The following is a 22,492-nucleotide window of genomic DNA, read 5'->3' as shown; positions in this document are numbered from 1 at the left end:
TAATGTCTGTGCTGCTGGGGTTATACATAGGAAGTGGTCTCCTGTGCCCATGTGTTGTAGAGTACTTCCCACTTTCTCTTCTATCAGGTTCAGTGCGATACACATTTATAAGCATCCCACCCACCAAGGGTAGAGTTTTCTAGGCTCCAGATTATACACTTAAGGAAGCTTCCATCATCTGGTGAGTTTCTTTGGAAATGTTCTCTCTAGGGCTTAGGATGTTTGCATCATCTCCAACTAGAGGTTCTGGTGGCCTGGTGGTTGGTTCTGCTTAGCTCTGGGCAGAGAGCTCTGTATCAACAGATGGAAAATGATCCTGCCTCTTATTCCTAGCACTTCTGAATGACTCCTCTGTGTTAGAAATCTGAGACCTGTTCCTCACTCCCTGTTCAAAGGTCGAAGCTGCCGTTTTGACCTAAATACCGTTAGAATGACCTTGACCCATGTTCCACTCCACTTTCCCCCTCCTTCCTTACTTTCCTCAGCTGACGTCATTATGCCGTTATTACAGGGAAAGATACTTGGTCTTCCTCACTTTCTAGATGTCATGACACCTGTTTGTTTTGCTTTTTTTTTTTTTCTGAATCCCATCTCCTTAGGTCAGCTCTCTTTGCAGTCACTGCTCTGCCACTTCCTAGTCACACTCAGCACTTTCCCTCAAGAGGATGGGGTCCTCTGAAGTACCAGGAGGGTCACATTTACGGCATGTCTATCACACTGTAAAACATTAAGCCCTGTCCATCCCCCCCCCCCCGTCATGCTGATAACCAATGCATATAGACACATTCCAAATATGCCTTGGTATCACTTTTTCTTCACATCAGATTCTTGCTTCTCAATCATAAGGATACACATGAATGGGGAGCAAGAAGGATTTTATCAAGAGAAAGAACACTCTCAGCAAGATTGGTTGTGGCAAAGAACCTGTATGTGTCTAGTGCTGTGGTTCTCAACCTTCCTAATGCCATGACCTTTTTATATAGCTCCCCATGTTGTGGTGATTCCCCAACCATAAAATTATTTTCATTGCTACTTCATAACTGTAATTTTGCTACTGAAATATGATGTAAATATCTGATATGCAGGATATCTGATATACGACCCCTGTGAAATGGTTGTTTTACTCCCTAAAGGGTCACGACCCCATAGGCTGGGAAGTACTGGTCTAGTGCCCATGTGAGGGAATAGGCCTGATTGGTTTGTATATATGCAACTTAGGTGAAAGTAAGGATCAATTGAGAGAAAGCTTACCAAACCAGGAAGGGTTCTTTGTGAGATTCACAGGGGGCTCCATTCCTCCCCATCTCTTGATGTTACGGTGTTTGTGGGGGAACCTGAAGAAAGAAGAGGGTCTTTGATTGTCTTAGGGCCTGGAGTGCAGAGTAAAACACCTTAGATCCCATGGTTCTTATAAAGGCCCCAAAGTTGAAGTTTCCAGGTTTATGTCTATAGAGCCTAATGTTTCTGATCATCTGCCCACAGCACAGATAAGTTATCATGACTAGCAGGGGGCCCTTTCCATCTATTTTATTTAAAGGGTCTATCTGCCCCTTACTTCTGTCACTATCCAGGTGGTAATTTCCTCTAAGAGAAAAATCAGACCATTTATTGGACTCCAACACCCTCTAACCCCTGGCCCCTGGATTTCCCACGCTGTGCCCTAGTGCACATTTGATTACTGTCCACAGTGAGCTGCTGTGCTCTTCTGCACCCCAGCATCACCTCCTTCTTCCTCACCTAAATAACTCCTCATTCTCTGAGGCTCAGGTCAGGATCTTCTTCCAGAAGTCTTCCTTCTTGCCTTCATTTCTTGTTCCTACTTTGTTTCCCCGAGTGTCGGCCTGCACCCTTCCTGACTCCAGTACTGATTGGTAAAGTGTTTCTCTGGGCACATTCAACAGCACAGCGCCGCTCACAATACCGAGCTTTAGCAGGTTACAGTGACCTGCTTTGGCCTGATAACACTCCACCAGTATTTTTGGGACAGATGTATCTCCCAGACTTTATTTCAAGGGGGCCTTTGGTGTCTATATTAGTTTTCTATAGCTGGCATAACAAAGTGTGACCACTGAAGTGAATTTCAGAACTGAAATGGAGATCTGAAGTTCAAAATCAGGGTTTCGACGGGGCTCTTCTCCTGCTGACAGCTCTAAGGGAGCATCCTTCTTCGTTTCTTTCAGCCTCCGGTGACTCCAGGGGTTCCTCGGCTGGTGACCACATGATGCTAATTGTTGCTTCATTTCTTTTATGTCCTTTCTGTCTTCACACGTTCCCTGTCATTGGACTTAGGGACCTCTGGTGAATTCAAAATAATCTTATCTCAAGGGTGTTACCTGTGGTTAGAACCTGAGTTGGATGTTCCTGGGTTTATATCCAAAGAGTTGAAATAAAGGTTCATAAAAATTAAAAACTAGCAAGGAAACTTTAGTCAAAGAAAAGTGTACAGATAGAGCATCTCAGAAAGAAACCTGCTGTCACAGAGTAATAGAAAACCACATGAGCGAAACTATTCTAAGACCCAATTGTTGTTTGGAGATTCCTTTAATTGAATGAATATTAGTTGCTTTGCTATTACTATGATGAATCACCAGATCCAAGGCAACTTATAAAATGAAATGTTTATTCTGAACTTACAGTTCCACATGGTAATTGTCCATGAATGATGGTGGAGTAGACGCAGCAGGTAGCCGGTGTCTGAAGAGCAGCTGATACATCTCACATCTCCAATCACAAACAAAAGGCAGAGACTGCAATAATCACGGTGCATAGCTTTTCAAACATCAAAGCTCGCCCCCCGTGACACAGCTTGTTCAATGAGTTCACACATCCTAATTCTTCCCAAACAGCATCACCAACCTGGTGACCAAGTATTCCAATACATAAGTCTGTGAGACTCATTCTTATTCATACCAGCACAGGGTTTGAGTTTGGTTTTTAAGGGGTGTGATAGTAGCATGCTTGGTCCTCTGTTTTGGTTGATATGTTTGGATTATGTAAGCCTTGTTGTACGTGCATGGGACTTCCCACAATGCGTCTGATTGTTTTGTTTTTTTCTTTGGGAACATACTTTTTGTGTTACATATTTTTTATTAGCTCTTTGTGAGTTCATGCAATGCATCTGACCATCTTCATTCCCCATTTCCCAACTCTTTCCAGATGGCCCCTTCCTTACCCACCCAAACTAGTATCATATGGTTTTAACCCTTCAAGATCAATGTATGCTGCTCAAGTACTCTTAGATGTATAGCTTTGAAATGGAGAGTGGTTAACTTACCACTACATCTATCTCTACCTCTCTTGGCAGCTAACAATGAGGCATCTGGTTTCAATCGTATGCATACCTAATCATAAGTAGGGGTTCTCTCCAAAGGGTCACTCAGAGGACATAGTTTTCTCTGCCTTATTGATATGCATCCAAAACTGGTGCAGCCTGGATCAACCCATTGCTCATAGGTCCCATATGTGTTCCCAGATGTGTTTGAGCAGAAATGGGCATTACCCAGGGAGCACTAAATAGTTTACTTAGGCTTTTAAATCAGGTATATGCAGCCTGGTGCAGGTGAGAGTCCCAGGTTGCCATCAGGTTGCTATACACATTGTTAGAAGAGGGCTATGCCTCTCTCTGTGCTTGCCTACCTCAGAGGTATAGCTCAGTAACATCTTCAACTATTCCTTTTACAAAAGGAAGGAAGGAAGACAAACAACTACAAAAATAAGCTAAAAACCATCACAATGTCAGGTCCCAAATATTAGGAGAAGGTATATTTTGAGAGGGTCCACTACTCAACTGTGCAGACCAGGCTGTGCCCTGCCCTGCTGTGAGTTACTGTCTTTCTCTAAGTTGTGAGAGACAGTGGCTTTCCCACGGTGCCTTGCCCTGAGAGACTCCATTTTACATAGCATCATTTGACACCATGTTGAGCCCGAATGACTCCACATCGCATTTATGCATATATTTGACATCTGTCCAGCAGCCACCATGAGGAACTAATAACTGATCACTTTTTTTTAACTACAAACAAAAGGTTATTGCCTATAAACTTAACAAAGTAGATCAGAAACACATAGGTACATGGGCATATGAAAACCACATGGGACAAAACAGGCTTCTGAACTTACCAAACACACCAGACCAACAGAGAGTACAACATCCTGAAGGAGAGGTCCGTAAAAAGAAAAACAGCAAACACAGCTGTCCTGGTTGATTTTGTCATCTGATACAAACCTACACATACCTGGGCAGAGGGTCTTAACTGAGAAAACACCCCCAGAAGATTGGGCTGTAGGAAAGTCTGTGGAATATTGTCTTGGTTAATGATTGATGTAGGAAGGCACTGTGGGCAGTGCCACCCTTGACAGATGGTCCTGGGTTGGATAAGAAAGCAGGCTAAGGAAGCCATGGAGTTCAAGCCAGTTAGTTATTGTGATGGTTTGAATGAGAATGACCTTGGCCTCCATAGGCTCGTAGGTTTGAACACTTGGTCCCCATTTGGTGGAACTGTTTGAGAAGATTAGGAAGTGAAGCTTTGTTGGAGGTGTGTCCTGGGAAAGGGTTTTGAGATTTCAAAAGACTTGTGCCATTCCCAGCTCTCTGTCTCCTGCTTGCCATTTGAGATCCAAGCTCTCAGTGGATCCTGCCACCATGTATTGACTCTGTCACCATGAATTCCAACCCTCTGGAACTATAAACCCAACTGAACATGTTCTTTTATCAATCGCTTCGGTCATGGTATTTTAGCACAACAATAGAAAAGCAGCTCATACAGCAGTGTTTCTCCACGGCCCCTACTTCCAGGCTCTTGTCTTGGGTTCTTGCCAGGCTTCTGCCGGTGAGTGACCACAAACTGTAGGCTGAAATAAGAAATAAACCCTTTCCTCCCTGAGCTGCTTCTGGTCATGCTGTTCATCATGGCAGTAGACAGCAAATTAACACAGCTGCAATAGCGATGGGCACAATGACCCGTCATGAGTCTGCCTGCTGTGCTGTGTGTGTGGTCGAGGACTGACAGGCAGAAATCCTGCCTCTGAGGATTCATCTTAGTAGTTCCCACTGTCTGACAGAGTTCGCTCTAGCGTCTATTCAATATCCTTCCTTTCAGACCTGGACATGTACCTCTCCTCATGGTCCCTTGCCTCCATTGCAGATCTCTGATGCTTTGGTTTAATTCCCCCATCCTCTAGCAGAACTCCAACTGTCTTCGTTAATACCCCACCCCTTGCAGTGACTTTTTCTGTATCTGCCACAACCAGCTTCCTTCCTCCAGCTTTAAGTAGTCTTTAATTATTTTTGTAGTCATTCCACAGTGTGTGTGAAGAGCTGACATTAGGATTTAAGATTTAAAAAGAAGAGCTGAGCAGTAATGGCGTGCACTCCCAGAACTTGGGAGGCAGAGGCAGGTGGATCTCTGTGAGTCTGAGGCCAGCCTGGTCTAAAAGAGCTAGTTCTAGGACAGGCTCCAAAGCAACAGAGAAACCCTGCCTCGAAAAACCAAAGAGAGAGAGAGAGAGAGAGAGACAGACAGACAGACAGACAGACAGACAGACAGACAGAGAAGAAAGTGTGATTATGGATAGCTACAGTGTCCAGGGAAATATTGATTAGCTGGTACATTGTAACTAGTGAAACCAACATGAACTTATTGTTATCCAATAAATTCTGATATTCCGTAGAGACACAGCTGGTCCCATGTTTCTGGCACAGAGTACTTCTGATCCCAGGATACTTTCCGACGGCAGGGTATTCCTGTTATCAGTTCCGGAGAATTCATGTCAGTCTGGTTCACCTGATAGTTATTAGGGTGAGTCACCGAGAGCTAGTCAGTCTCCTTCTGTCTGGGAAATGACTGGGAATACCCAGGGCCAAACACATTCTAGTCTGTTTCACTTCCTTATGCCTGCATGACTCACTTTCTCTGAGCTCCTTTCAGTGTAAAATTTCTGAAATCCTTTAAGTCTCTCATCTGAGGTGCTGCGGTTGCCAGAGGAGGCAGGTAATAGGTTTTCTGGGCCAACCTTCAGGAAAGGAAAGCCTTGATTACTTATGATGAGCAGTAAAGTGTGGGCTTTGGGGAGGGAGAAAGGTGAGGTTCTTTGGGGTTCCGTTTCCAGGACAGTGAAGTCAGATTGTCCTTTGATGTCTCAAACTTTCAGCACCGGTTTCATCTCACATGTGTATAGGCTGAATTCACAAAGAAAAGTTTCCTGCGTGCTGTGGGCCCCCACGGGGCTCTACATTGAGAAGGACCTTCAGCAGAGATGGGGTGGGGGTGGGGGCAGGGTGGGGTGGGAGTAGGGGGAACCCACTAGCTTGACAAACTAGGGGGCAGAGGAGACTGGCATCTAGATGAAGAGGGATAGGGCTTCCCTGCATAGAACAGAAAGATTGTCCTTGAGAACGGAAGAGCAGGGGCAGCCCGTGTGAGGAGTTCCCAAAGAGGTGGGAAAAGTCAGAGCTGAACTTTTAAATTATCTCTCTTTTCTTTTTCTTTTTTAGGACAGGGAGGAGTACGTCTTAGGGTAGAGCTCTTGTCTGACCTATACAAGGTCGTGGGTTTGACCCCAACCATAACAAAACATAAACTGTTTTGCTTTTAGGGAGATGGTTGAAAACCCTAGGGAAAAAGGGGAAGCCACTGAGCAGTAGTGGTGCACGCCTTTAATCCCAGCTCTTGGGAGGTTGAGGCAGGCAGGTCTCTGTGAGTTCAAGGCCAACCTGGTCTATGGAGTCAGTTCCAGGACAGGACGTTCCAGGACGTCTAGGGCGGTCAACTACACAGAAAAACCCTGTTTTGAAAAAAATGTGAAAAAAAAACCAAAACAAAAGCAAGAGACAGAGGGAGGGAGGGAGGGAAGGAGGGAGAGAGGGAGGGAGGGAAGGACGTTCCAGGACGTCTAGGGCGGTCAACTACACAGAAAAACCCTGTTTTGAAAAAAATGTGAAAAAAAAACCCAAAACAAAAGCAAGAGACAGAGGGAGGGAGGGAGGGAAGGAGGGAGAGAGGGAGGGAGGGAGGGAGAGGTGAGAGAAGCCCCCCCTTCAGTACCCAGGTATTAGGCAGGCCAGGACTCAGAGATGAGGTGCCAATGCTGTTAGAAACCCCTGTGGGTTGTTGATTTATTAACCAATGTGAACTTTAAAGGAAGAGAAACCTCAGATCACTCCAAACTGAAGCGCCTGGGAGACATTTGAAAGTACAGCCTTTTCTTTTTTTTTTCCAAGATGAGCTTGCTTTGGGACATGTTGACCTGCCTTAATGTCATGAAATTCAAATAGAAATGCCCAGCTGTTTGTTAGAGACGCCTCGTGGCTGCCCTGTCACTGCTGCGGGTTTGTCCTGTCACAGGCTGGCCTAACAGGCTGTCTCTCGGGGAGACAGCTTCCTGTTAACTCCACAAAAGCTTCCTCTGTCTTATCTTGAATGTGACCTTTTCTTAATTTATAATATCTCCTCTGGAATCTTTCATTACGGTAGGATCCATTTTCTGCCCTCTTGTAGCAGGAAGAAGGTCAGGACAACACACATTTATTTGTTCAGCAGATGTTTCTCAACCATTTTTGAGCCAGGCACTGTGTTAGGGCTAGATGGGCAAGAATGAATACAGCAAACACGATCCCTATACGATGGGGCAGGTAAATGACAGATAAGTGTGACAGGCATGAAAGAGAAGGGCAGGATTCTTAGCTGTGCGATGGGAAACCCGGAAAACCCAAAGGTTCAGTATGCAGCATCGTCAGGTCTTGCACGAATCTGTGAGCCGGTCAGAAATGATTTCCCCTCATTCTAACTTACCTTAGGAGACATTAATAATCCTAAACCCACTTATCTGTTTGTTAATTTTCTTGTGGAATTAGAGTATCAGTCACGAAGACCAAAGATTGACAGCCGAGAGATGCTGACTCATGCTAAGTAAATCCCCAAGGCATAAATATATGCATGCCTGCATGCCGATTTGCTAATTTTCGACGAGAACCAGAGCCTGTCTGTCAAGCAGACCTGAGATTGACAGTCTGCTCTCTTTCTATATGGAGGGCTCCCCGGGACGCTTAATTATCCTAGCGCTTCGTGGTGAGGCTGGAATCAAAATCAAGAACAAATAGTTACATGACCTGCAGATTTATGGACCTCAGCCTCTCTGTCAGATGCGCTCGTCTCTCGTGGGTCCAGACTCAGTGGGCTTGTCAAGAAGAGCAGCAATGTGGGGGCACAGGGCAACCTCCACATCTGTGTTGTCGAGCTCATTAACCTTCCTGATTCCTACACACCTCTTCCTGGGCTTAATGTGCTTACTACATAACTTTATAAAATCAATAGTGTGTTGATTTAGTCCTATTGGTCACGTTCATGTGTGGCTTTCCTGCTGTCCTTAGGCTTCCCCATATCTAGACGCTCATTTAAAACCTTAGTGCTTGGTTCCCCAAAGCTCATGCGTTTAGTCTTCAACATAATAGTGTCGAGAGATGAGACCTAGATGAAGGTGACTGGGCCATGAGTGTTTGGCCCTCAGAAAAGGAATTAATGCTGTTCTAGCAAAAGTTGGTTAGTCATTGCCAGAATGGGTAGCAATGAGTCTGTGCTCCATCCGCCTTCATAAATACAAGATGTCTCATCCTTCTGTGCTCTGTCACGGTGTGTGGCAGCAAGGTAATCCTCTATAGGCGTGGGCCCCTACCCTGGGCTGCGAGTCCCTCTCTTCTTCATAAATTACCCATCCTCAGACTTTCTGTGAGAACACTGCAAAACAGGCTAAGCAGCTGGATGGTCAGCAGCCACAGGGATTGTGTGAGAAGCCCCCCACAACCAGGGGAAAGGCAAGAGTCACCTTGGGATATCAATGAAGCCATTTTTTGTCAAGATAAGAGCTCAGACTTTCAGACCTCCTGCTAGGACCAGTGCAGGCCTGGTCCACACCACCCACCCCAGGCTCTGTGTACTCAGCCATTCTCAACTACAGACTTAGTGTGATAGGATGAATAAGGCCTTTCTCTTATTCTGTCTTGAGTGGCTATAACAAATCACAGACTAGATAATGTATGAACACCTCGAGTCTGTTCATTTTATGGTTCTAGATGCTGGAAAGTCCAAGGGTCAGGGGCCACATCTGGCGCTGCATCCTAAAGTGGCACAAAGCGTCCATGGAGGAGAACACACAGTCCCTGGGATAGGATAGTTCATAGTGATTCCTGACTTGGCATGATGGAGAATCAAGTCGGAGACATACGTGGGCATGTTTGTGAGAGTTTTTAGATTAGCTTAACTGATAGCTTAACTGAGGTAGGAGGACCCATTCTGCATGTGAGCACAACCATTCCAGGGTTGTCCCCAGATGATCTGGACAGACATCAGTGTCCGATATTTCCTGCTTCCCAACTGTGGATTCAGTGTGGTTAGGGCCCCATGCTCCTGTTGGCAAGCCTTTTCTGCCATGGTGGACTCTAAACTGTGAGCCCAATCAACCCTTCTCTCCTTAAATTGTGTATGTCAGGGTTCTCATTATAGCAACAAGAAAAGTAACCAATGCCTACCCTTGAATCACCAACTAATACCTCCCAAGGCCTCGCCATCACCTTGGCCATTGCATTGCAAGATGATGAGATCTGGAGGAGAAGTGCAAGCCACCACCTGACTCCCAAACATACACACCCGAATCCTACAATCTACAAATGTAATCTTACCTTATAAAGAGGCCTTGCCCTTGGGATTAAACTAAGGCGTGTTGAGTAGGAGAGAAGGTTGTGGGTTATCTGGACCAAGTGGAATCACAGTGGTCGCTATAAGGAAAGGAAGCAATAATAGGAAGAGCTGAGGGTTTTAAAGCTCAGGTCAAAGATTTAAAGATGCTGTTCTGCTGGCTTGGAAGATGCATAAAAAGATCATGCTCCTGGGAGCATGACAGTGTTTAGAAGCCAGAAGAGGCAGGAAAACAGATTCAGACCTGGAGTCTATGGAAGAAACGCAACCCTGTTGACATCTTGGTTTTGGAACAGCTAACACAGAACTGCCAGACAATACGTTTGTATTTCTTTATGCCACGTCTGCGGTTGTTACAACTACTGGAGGAAATGGGTACTGGTAACATCTCTCGTCTCCCAGACTCCCATGGCACTGTCCATGCTACTGTCCAGGTCTCTGATCACTGAACCCACTGGAGGTCAGTTTGGTGGGAGGCAAATCATCAGTTTCTGTTCAGGACAGAGTTTTATTTCTTATGAATGGTGCAGCAGCATTAAACTGCCATCTCGCTGTTGCCTGTGGGTAAGGGGTGACTCCATGCCCTGGACCACGAGTTCAGGGTGGCCTACCTGTGTCTGACACAGCCCCCCTGGAGTGCTGATGAAATCATGGGCTTCCTTTGAAGCTACTTGTTGGGTTCAGCTCTATGGGGCTCCTGAAGCAAGATGAGAAATAGGTCCATGATCCTCATCATGATGCGGGTTTCATATCAAAATGCACAATCAACTGACTGGAACAGGAAATAATTAATCAGGACCTTACAGAGTAGTTAAGGATAATTAATTCATACAAAAGAATGTGAGTGTATGCAGTTTTAGCTGCCAGAATGACTTTATTTCCCTGCAAATTTAACTCAAGATAAACAAACAGCAGAATAATCTTCTCACTTTTTTCATGACTCATGGGTTATTACTTCCTTTTTAGTTACCCAAAATATTAGCAAACTCATATACAAACACCTTAAGGTTGGCCAGATAGTCCTAAACAGCTCTCTGTTCTTGGTATGGGAAACTAATTCTGTAAGAGAAATCGTGTTTTAGTTATATTAATGCCCCTTTGTGTGTGTGTGTGTGTGTGCGTGTGTGTGCATGGGGGGTTGGGAGGGGTGTGTGAGTGTAGGTATGTGTGCGTGTGCATGTGTTGGATGGAAGCTATGCTGTGGGTGCTGAGTAAAATCCAGAGGGAAGTTTTTATTTCTGCACAAACAACTTAAAATCTGAGCAAAAATGCATAAAAATTTATGCTGTGAAAACATCATCTGAGAAAGAGACTTGATCCCAAGGGTAAACTTGCTGATAGTATGTGGATTTTCCTTCCTCTTATCTTTTTTTCTCCCTTTCCCCAGAGCTGGGAGCTCTTTATAAAGAGGTGAAAAATGGGGGGCATCCTGAGTTGGCTGCAGCAGCAATATTATCGGTCTTCAACACGGCCCTCTTGTCACAGTGCAGACTCCAGCAGCCAAAAAGCCACGCCCCGTGCAGAGGCTTTTATATAGAGGTGGCAAAATTCATCATGCAGGAGTGTTGCAGGGATGATTTCCTCCCCTTTGCGACTTCAGAGAGCACAGTGAGCTCTCCTAAGCTGGAGCTGGCGAAATAGAACTGGGTTGGGGTGATGAACAGTTATTGTGTGGAGGTGCAGATCCATCAAGGCCCGAAAAGAAAAGGCAGGGTGCAGACAGTTAGCAATGGACCAGTGGGCACCTCTCTCCCTGGCGGATGTCTGCAGGGTCTTGATCTACTTCCCAGATTCACCTGATCACAAGTTATACACAAAGGGCTTCTCTGATCATCGGGGTCATGCAGGAGTGTCCTGTCATGTGGCAAATATAGTGGTGTTCCAGTTTCTGGCCCCCACCCACAGCGCACGATGCTCATTTCTTTCCTGGCTTACTTCTTGCTGCTGGAATCCCTCTGGTACCCAAGGACTTTGCTTTGATGTCTTCAGTCTCTACCTTCACTGTAGGATGCTCCTTTCAAGATGAAAGTTATGACCCACCTGAATGGTTTAAAATACATTTAGTGGGTCACAACCAGCAATTTTATTTTATTTTTTTGTACAAAGAAGTAGAACAGAAAAGACAGTGTTAGATATGTCACACCTAGCAGCAATGATAGTGTTTAAACCTTAGTTTCAAAGAAAATGTGTGCTCTTATCTGTCTATGCCACCTTATATACATTTGCTTACACACTTAGAGGTCGCATTGACATAATGAAAACTAACTTGTGATGAGCCAAACGTTAGAAAGTCCCTGCTCTATTTGTGTAGCCCTTCCGTATCTCCTGCAGAACTATGCAGACCGTATGTGATGAAATTAGTCATATAAAGAGGGAGAATGGTGGGTACAGACAGAAAGATGGGGACGTTCAGAGACACAGGCAAGGCCTCTACAACTGCCTCTGCCCCTGCAGAGGTTTCTATATCTGCTCACAGACGTGACTCTCTCCCTAAATGCCTAGGACAAGCCTTTCATACTTTTTACTATACACATACATGGCATGTATGAGTTTCCACACGCCCAATGGGATGTAAACTAGGGGGTGTGTACAGGCTCTCTCAAGATGAACACAGAAGGAGATTGTGTGGGGAGAAGGAGGAGCCTGGCGCTTCAATACCACAACTCTTTGTTGTGTTACAAATTATTGGAACCCTCCGAGATGTCCTATACCACTGACGGCCTCTCGCGTGACTGCTGAACGGGGTTACTTGCAGTCACTCGCTGTATCTTTATTTTACGTGTTCGGGTGTTCGTTTGTCTTATACACTCAGAACGGCAAGCAAAGGTTTTGTTACAGAAATTCTTGTAGTCTCTGCCACCTCTTTGTTTCTGGTTACCTGAAATAAAGGTCCGCGTGATGTTGTTTGGCTTAGATATGGTTCTCCAAACCCCTATGCTTGTCACTGCAGAGCACGCTGAGGTGTGAACAGAAGGTATCATTCTCCCTTGTAATTGAAAGCATCAAATGCTGACCAGGAGGCATAGCTAGCATCTTGGCCTCGTCATTGTAAGGGACATTTGGGAGTAGTTTCAGAATTTGGGAAGCCATATCAAAAGTACTGATTATGAGGAAAACTAAGAAATCATCAATACCTAACAACAACTGGACAACCAGGCATGGCAGACTTCCTGACAGATGCACGGTGGACACACATGCACATACACACACAAAGTTAGCCATGCATATCCTTACAACAGCCGATACTCACATACAGGAACCATGGGGAAAAAGGACATGTATTTGACAATGTTGCACAGATCCCACGAAGTGAAGAAACCACAATGTGGAACTCTCGCCTCACCATGAGACCTGGTTTCTTTAACAACAACAAGCAGGGAAATGAGTTTGGGACTTATTTGGATCTCAAGAAAAAAAATAGCTTCAAAGAGGAAAAATGATAGAGGTTAGGAATAGGTGAAAAAGGGCAATATTGCAGTGCTATAGAAGGATTTATTAATATCCATTTTAGGGACCTGGGATGATGTTATGCTTGTATGTTAGTGTTGCAACAGCATTTTTAAAATTACTTTTCTTTTTACAGATAAAGCCCCAAATATTTATTAATGAGAGGCCCTGACAGCTGGGATTTGCTTCAAATTTTATCTGGAGCAGAGAGGATGTGGATTGGGACAGGTGAGCCAGCCCATGCATTGAGAATACAGGAGCTGCACAAAGCATGTATGCAATTCTTCAGAACCTGTTTGACAGGTTTCCTAATGAAAAACTTGGGTGTCTATTTTGCTGAGGTATTTGTTCTTCTAACAAACATATTTTGAGATCATATTGCATGCTAGGTATTGATGTTCTGCTCAGACACTGCTTTAGTTTCTCTTCCTAAGATGCCATTGATCTTTGAGATGTACAATTACTTTAATTGCAGTTTTTTTTAATTCTTCTGACCTGAAACTCAATAACTCTTCATGGAGAAAAAGAGATAGGGAGAAGGGAAAAAATAAAAAAAATAAAAAAATAAAATAAAAGAAACCACCACATTAAAATTATACACTGACTTTTAAGATCTATCTTGGGTTTAGTTTATTCATACTAGAGTCAAGAGAAAATAGTGGCTCTTTTTGTTCCCCTTTGACTCTATAGTAAATTTCACTGTTTATGTATTTGTTTTTCAACGTGTCAGAATGTAGCCGTCAAGTCCAAATGGGTCAATCTGCTCTTACTGCCAGGTCTGTCCATCCGTCCTCCCGATGATGTGGCTGCAGAAAGTCACTCCGGTACGCTCTACAAGCAGACAGCTGTGGAAGGCTCGCTTGCAGCTGGTGTAAACTGCTTCCCAGAAGCCAAGTGGTCTGAAATCCAGGCAGCCTTCCTTGGCACTGTGGGGAACCGAGTGGGGCTCTGAGTCAGAGGAACTGGCTTGAAGTCTGTCAGTGTCTGCTATCAACAGGGTGACCTTGGATAGCATTTTTCCCTCTCCAAATCCTGTGTGACTCATGGATAAAATGTGTCTGAAAGAATCTTAGAGTGTGTTGTGAGCTGTAAAGGAATGATACAAATTCCAAGTACTTAACAGAATGTTAGGATCCGGTAGAAGCTTAAGGAGCTATTACAAACAACTTCCTGGAGCCAGGAGTGAGCTTCCATCAGCCTACACACCGGGTAGAAGTTTTGTCTCGGATATCTAAAGGGCTCTTTCAATTACTGGTCATTCTATTGGGCTATCGCTAGGTGAATTTATACCCAAAGAATCCTATGGGCCATATCTTTACTCGGGCTGCTGAATCAGTGTCCTGTGGACTATGGAGCTCGAAGCACACACATTTATTTCTCACTTTCAGGACTCTGGGAAGACACAGGTGCAATACAGTTCTTGTGTCTGGTTATTCCTCCTTCCTGATTTGTAGACAGCTGTCAGAAAGGCCCCGCCCTTATGACAACCCAGTCTAAATCTGCATCTCTGAGACCACAGGCATGGTGTCATCATAGTGGGGGTTTTGGTTTCAATCTGACTTTGGAGGAGGAACGCAATCAGTTGATAGTAGGTGTTTTCCACCCTGACTTAGGGCTGCAGGCACAGAAGCCTTGAGACATCCTCAGATCATTTTCCTGATAGGATCACACACACACACACACACACACACACACACACACACACACACAGAGAGAGAGAGAGAGAGAGAGAGAGAGAGAGAGAGAGAGAGCAAAGACGCATCCATGGCCTGAATAGCCATAGACAGAGGCAATAAGGAGGCTGTGTTTGTCTAAGAACCTAACACATAGTATGCACTCATCAAATAGACCCAGTGACGGTGACTAGTGAGAAAAATCCCAGAGTTCTCAGCTTGCCCTGTACTTCATCACTACTAGTAACAATCGTGTGGGTTTTCTTTATTCCGAGGATGTGTGCACACTCTTAGCATCTTATCCCCAGGGGATGTGCTAAATCACAGGTAGGACTAAATCACATACGGAATTTCTTCTCACTGAAACCCAGCTAGGTAAAGTTTATAAAGAAGTCATAATAAGAGACTAATAAATAGTAACAGAGCAACCCAGCAGTCAAGCTTTGTGAGCTTACGTCAGAGGACGAGACGAGGATAGTGTAATACGTGAACACGGCTACCCACAGAAAGATTAGTTGAACAAAACACTGCAGTACCAGAGCACTGAGTCAGGCAACTCAGATGGCTACTAAGCAACAGGGAGGTAATGTATATAGCTTGGAAACCCTGGACAAAGGGGTGAGCAAAGTTGTGAGCAGGATGTTGCAAGATGTCATTATGCTACTCAGGACAGTGAACAATTTCAAGCCTTTGAATTTTTCTTATTCCCAAAAGTTCTCACCTAGAGTTTTCAGACTAGAGTGGCCCACGGGTAACTGAAACCATGGAAATTGAGGCCATAGATGAGAGTGGACAGGGGCTACTGTACACCCTTCACGTGCTGTGATATTGCTAACTTAGTAAATTGGTCTAAGTCACACGGCAGCGCCAGAATGTGTATTCATTTCCGTCTCCAGACCTTCCTGCTGGGATCCTGCAGTGGAGCCAGAAGCAGAAAAGGGAGGTGGTTCCTAGTTGTCCCTCTTCCCTGGCAGCTGGTGTTCGCCTCAGGACTTTCAGACCTGGCTTGCACAGTCAGGCTGTGCTGGTGGTGGCCATCTCATCAGGCTGCAGCCACCTGGCTTCTCTCTGTGCCTTGCTCCACCCACTAAATGGGGTGAGAGAGAAGGGTCGGGGAGGAGCTGGCTGGTGGGTTAATATGTGCACATACTGCAGGCAGACTGGGAGAAGAGGGAAGGCGACCACTAGGGAATCTCCTTGTCCTTCCCAGGAAAGGAAGCAAAGACAAGTTCATATCTAGACCAGCAGATATTCCATTTCCACCCTTTGGGCAAATTGTTTGCCTGTCTGAGCCTGTATTTCCTTCTGTCTGTGAACGATGGAAGAGACAGAAATAGCAACACATGTTCTTATCATTCCAAGCAAACAAGCTAAAGGTTAGCTTCCCAAATCCCACCCCTTTGAGCACCGATGGGTGAGGTTGGCTAAGTTTGCTGCAGGCAATGAAGCAAGCAAGGGCTGAGGATTCTAGAACTCCTGCCACACCGATGCCAATATAATCCCACCATGACCCACGGAGGAGGAAGGCTTTGGAAGAACAGTTGCAGACTGTCTGCTGATTTCTACTCTCCAACTTTCCCAGAGAAGCAACAAACAAAACCAGTAGAAGCCAGCGTAGGTAATGTAAATGAGCCTGGAGTGCTAGGGGTTTGTTCAGTAAGCATTAGCATTATTCTTGCTTCCAAAATGATACTGGCTGGGAGAGCCCCTGTGGGTATATGCTTTGTTTTCTCAAATTTTGTAGATTCAGAGGCACAGAGTAATACTTCTGTACTTACGATAAGCACAACACTGAAATATGTGCTCAAATTGCAGCTGTGTGGAAGGATCCATGGAGATCATCACTTCTACCAACCAGCCAAGGCTATGCAACTACCGCTGAGCACTGGGGGAGGGTCATGCAGGCCAGTATAGCCGAGTCTTGCATTTTTGTTGTTTTTTTTTTTTCATAAAAGTTGGAAATTAGGAATTGTTTTTAAAATGCAGGATCTTCTCTTTTTGCTACTTGTTTTTCAAGTTCACTTCTTTTAATATTCAAGTATATACATATGTATGTATATATGTATGTATGTATGTGTGTATACATATATATTAATTTAAATAAACCTTGCCTTCCTGTAGCCCGTTTGCATGCCATCTTGTACACAGTCCTCCAAATGCCGAAGAGTCTTTGCTGAGTTTTTCTGGAGCTATTCTGGCCTCTTCAAACTGGCCCTGGATGATCAGGAAGGCATGCCTTTGCACTTCATTAAGCCCGATTTCCTCTGGGCTGAAGCAGCCTGGGTAGAAAGGATGTCTGCTTTACCCACCAGACTTCCCCTCCTCCTGTCTTTGTATCAACTGAGGTAGGGCTGGGACCCTGGTTTCTTCCTAAACCACTCGTGACCACTCCTGACCTCTACCTGGGGTCAAGAGAATTAAAGGCGTGCAGTCCTGGAGTACTGAGCACACAGCAGAGGTGACTGATGAGCAGGGTTGGATGAGGCAGTGGGGCAACTGATCCCGCCCCTCTGTGACACAAAACCAAGCTGGGATGCAGGAAGCCCTACGCCTGTTACAGGCCTGCAGCTCATCAACTAGTGATGGAATGAGACATTGGCAGGTACATTGCATGGTGCCTGTGGACAGCATGGATATTTAGGGTCTGCCAGCCTTCCCTGAAGGTCAGTCATGATTCAAACAGAGTAAACGACTCAACTTCAGAGTTGAAGTCGGAGGAACTGCACTAAGGCCTTAAAGATCTGGGGTGACTGGAGTGTGGTGGTGAGGGTTTAGACAGATTTTGAGAGAATTGTTTCCTTCTCCGTCTAGCCAAAAAACGTTCTGTTCCTGATTTTGTTTGTTGTGAGAAACATGAGCCCATGGTGACTATGAGACCTGAGGACCTGGCCTGGGCATGACCGTGCATGTCTTCCTTTTTTGCGGAGTGGCTGTCATTGGCAGCAAGGAAAGTCATTGCCAGGAATCCAGGTTGTGGGTTCCACCTCCCAAGGCCTTCTCCTCCTTCTGGGAGCCTGGAGGCCTTTGGGTTTCTGGGATTCGGATGGGCCCATTGCTCACTGTTGGTGAAACCTTTACTCGAGAAAGCTGCCCTTGAACTCATCTTGGTTCTGAGATCTCTGGACTAATGAACAGTTGTTTGAAGCTAAATAAGTCATCTTTCCTTTTTCTAATATCCAAAAGTTCTATTTCTGTCCAACATGACCCATAAAATAATTAAGAAATGGGAGGGGCTACAGAGATGGCTCAGCATTTAAGAGCTTTTGTTATTCTTGTAGAAGACCTGGGTTTGGTTCTCAAGATCCACATGGTGGGCTCACAAGCATCCAGAACTTCAGTTTTAGGAGAGCTGATGCCCTCTTTTGACCTGTGAGGGCGCCGGGCAGGCACTTGGCACACACGCGTACATGCAGGTGAAAACACATACACATAAAATAAAAGTAAGTATAAAAACATTAAGAAACGGGAGGAGGTGTGAATGTTGGTTTTCCTTCTCTTCCTCTTTGTGAGTGGTAGGGGAAATGAGTACAATTTGTTGAGTTCCTCATTATCTCTCATTAGACACTTTTATATGTAAACGAATTACCTGAAGTACAATAAAACTATAGAGTTCATTTGAATAGGAAGCAGTTTATGAACTGGGGAATGCCAGAGTGAGAAGGAGAGAGGCTTACTGCTCTGCTATATTAGCAGAGGCAAGAATTTACAAGGAAAATTAGAAGCAGAACAAAGATATCATTCGATTGGCTGTGTCCAAAATTCCATTTGCCCTTGCCTGTCGGAAATTCCCTGGCCACATCATCCGACCTCTGCTGCCATGCATGGGTGTGGCTGAGTTTTATTTCCAGCTGACATTTTGAAGCAATGACTGACAATTGCCCAAATGAGGAGTTGCTTCTCTTTGCAGTTTAACCAAGAGCAAAGTTATGTTTGAGGCTTAGTTGTGTTTGCTCAAGAATTTTCCAGTCCATGTTTACATTTTGTTTTTGCCGTAACCGCGCCTAACAAAACTCGAAGCATGCCTACAAAAGGAAAAGGAATGTTATCCCTTTATTTATGTTTTTATATGTTAAAAAATGAGGGGTTCCGTGTATACAGAAGATATGGAAACCCGCTAAATTTTTACATTCTGTCTTGGAGGAACCCCAATTTTGCCTGTATTTTCAGTCTCTTTTATTCTTTCCAACACAGGGCATGATTTCTGATAATGTCATTTCCAGGGAGAATAAGTCGCTAAAATGGTATCTTTACAGAAATGGAGGAGGGGAATGTATGGGATAAAGAAGACAGGAATGAAGCTGATGCAATTAACAGCACATATGAAGTGACACCGATTTTTGCCTCGCCTCATCTTCCTAGGATTTTACCGTATTTGACAGGCCATGTCTCCTCCCTATCCCCAGTGCGGGAAAAAGCCCTGAAAAGGGGAAACACATGTCGAACGATTTGGTGAGGGCCGAACATGGACTCTCTAGGGCTAAGCAGTATCCCCTCCAGCCTCTGGTCTTGTTTGTCTCCTGCTCTGAGCCTTCCAGGATGGAAAGGAGAGGGAGGGCTACGTCTCCCCACCCCGCCCTGCCACCTACTCACCTTTCTGCCATTTAGCAAAGGTCAACACGGGTATCACCTTTTGTGCTTAAGTTCATGAAGGAGACGGAAAAGAAGCAGCCTAGAAAATGAATCACGGTAAGGCAAGCAGACAAAGCAGCTGGGGGGGGTGGAAACTCTGGAGTCTGACGCTGAACAAATGCACACTGCACCACTGAGATTATCACAAAACTCTTAAACAAAAGCAAAGGTATCAAGTGAATTCTTTGCTGGGCATTCCCGTGGTGTGCCTACTGGCAGAGAAACACCAGGCTAATCATTTTAGCTGCAGTTGTAGCTCAAAAGGGTGCTTTTCTTTACCAGAGCCCCAGACTGAAGGGTACAGAGGAAATAGCTTCCTTTTTTTCTTCTTTTGCTGTGTTTGTATACAGATAGATGGACGTGTGTCTGTGTGTGTGTGTGTGTGTGTGTATCAGAATATGTAGAGGCTGGAAGCCAAATCTGTGTTGTCCTCTGGAGAACTCCACTTCATTGGCTTTGAGAGACCCGGAATTCATAAGTTGACAGTGAACTCCAAGGATCAGCCCGTCTCTGTGTCTCCTCCACTCCGTGTGCTAGGGTTACAGACACCTCCTGTCATACCCAGATGTTAAGTGGGTGCTGGTCCCCAAGGTAGCACAGCAAACACTTTCCCCACTGAGCCACCTCTTCACTCCGGAAACAGTGGCATGGTCACAGCTCTGGACACTGTATCCAGACTGGAGATCAACAGGCCTGAGCACTGACGGGCAGAGGACGTCTACACGAGATTCCAGCCGCACTACCTACCACCCGTTTTAAGAGCCTGAGATGACGAGTTCTTGATTAAATGCAGAAGATAAGAAGTCCTGAGTTGATTTTTTTTCTCATTTCACATTAGACTCCCTTGATTTAAGCAGCTCAGACTCGCTTTTAATTATGCATATAGATATTTATTTACTAATTCCAGTGAGATATTACTTAATTTCCATTAATGCCGTTGACTTCTATCTTTCTGTAGAACATTCTTGTTAATGTTGCTTGAATGCAGTTAGTTCTGTGTTTTTCTAGATGGTTCCGTCATTAATTCCACTTGGAACCAATGCTTTTATATTCTTGCTGATGGGCACTTCCCTCGCGCTATGAATTCACTGATAAAGCCACTTTATCAGAGTCTACTTATGTTTCTGGGAGGAAAGGAATGAGTGATAGGTTTGGAGGAAGACACGAGAGAGAAATGTGTGTAACGCTCCATTTGGAACATTAGAACTGCCATGTTCCCAACGGACACAAGAGGCCCACCCTTTGGTATGACTCCCGTTCTGTGACTGACTCTCTGCAGCACTCTCTGTTCTATGAAGCATCTTTTAGCGTACCATGAGCTACAGACTCTTCCTAAGAGCCTGTCCAAACCGGGAGCTAAGGGCCAAACACCGACATAGGGCAGTTCAGCCTCTTCTCAACGGGCGGTACACAGTGCTGTAAGCCTCGAGAGCGCAACAGGAAACCATGCTGCACGCGGAATGTGGGCTTCTGAGTCAGGCACTCTTCTAAAGCAAGTTCTGTGCTGTGCTGAAGGACTCTGCCACTTGGCTGACATGATACCTCAGTCCTTCTTGACCTGCGCACCACCCCTGACCATAGGAGGGGGCAGAGGAAAAGTAAGCAGAAGCCACTTCCAGCCCACGGCAGCTCACTAGGTGCCTTTCCTCGCTCCCCATTGCACCCGAGAGGGTGGATGGAGCAAAGACGTCAGTCATTTTCAGAGAAGGGAGCAGGCTGATTTCTGTGTAACTGAAGCCTCAGCAAAACTTCCAGCCATAAATGGAAGCATTTGTGAAGTAGTATAATGAGGCTTCAATTTCTTCAATATGTAGCTCCACTCCCATACACTTTGATTTGGTTTCTGCTGGTTATTAGGCTAAGACAGCTCCGTGTTCTTAATCACATTCTGTCTAGCATGATTGGAGGATCCGCTCTTCACATATTTTTCAGAAGTCTTGAGAATCAGTCACTGGTGTGAAGGAATAAATTAGGTTGAGTGCAGCTGGCGGGAGTGGAGCCCCAAGTACCCTCCCTGTGCCACAGGGATGGGCCCCTCCTTCCTCAGTTCTTTGCATTCAAGTATAAGAAGAATTATCTGCTGCTTAATGTCCCTTCCTGCCTTCTGGTTTCACTAGCCAACATACTGTGTTTGGGGCTGGTGTTGAAGTTAAGTCATGATGGTTGGTTATCCCGATGGGTCACTCCTGTTCTATTTGGTTCTTGGGCAATAACAACAAAGGGCCATACAGACTTCAATGTATGCATGCTCATTGCTAGATTGGGCCATGGCTGATGAACAAGAAGAGGAAGAAAGAAAATTGCTTCCACTTTCGGGGGGTTTACATGGAGCTTCTCACCGAACCTCACCTCATATTTAATCTTCACTTGTAAATGGAGAGGCACAGAGAAGATAACCGTACAAGGTGACACAGCTGGGGAGATACAGGGCCCTGGAACCCTCACTGTGTGCATGTCACACCCACACAGCAAGGACTCCCATGAGATGCTCAGGAGATGGGAGCATAGGAAGTGTCCGTCTTCCACACATAAAGCAACTATTATCGGAGACACTGAAGCTGCCGTGGCCTTCTTCCAAGGGCAATAACGTATGTGATGAACCATCCTTTATGGCACTAATAACTGGGCTTCTGCGCACCACCATGGCTATTACTGTTCTCTATTTGACACTTGGCCAGGTCTTTCTCTTCTTTACTTCCAGGCTAATAATTAGATTTAAATCCCTGACAGAACTCTAAACATCACCACAGGGAGTTCTACATTTCCTTACTAAGATTTCATTTTAAAAAGGTCCTTTGAAATTATCAGTAAGTTAGTCCCAGCAATAGCTTTTTTAAGAAATCTGTTATCTTGCTGAGTCTTTTGAAAAACACATGCTGCTCTCTCCCTTTTTGCCAAGAGAGACCATCCCTTCTTTTTAATCTCCAGCTGGAAGAATTAAAATGCCCCTGAGGAATAAGGTGGATTGATCTAGACAGCATCTATGGTCCTAGAAAGTGTGAATCCAGGAATCCTGTCCTCATTTCATTACAAAACAAATTTCTTTTCTATACC

Source organism: Microtus ochrogaster, chromosome 2 (genome assembly GCF_000317375.1).
Source record: "Microtus ochrogaster isolate Prairie Vole_2 chromosome 2, MicOch1.0, whole genome shotgun sequence".
Classification (NCBI taxonomy): domain Eukaryota; kingdom Metazoa; phylum Chordata; class Mammalia; order Rodentia; family Cricetidae; genus Microtus; species Microtus ochrogaster.
Note: the sequence above shows the minus strand (reverse complement) of the source record.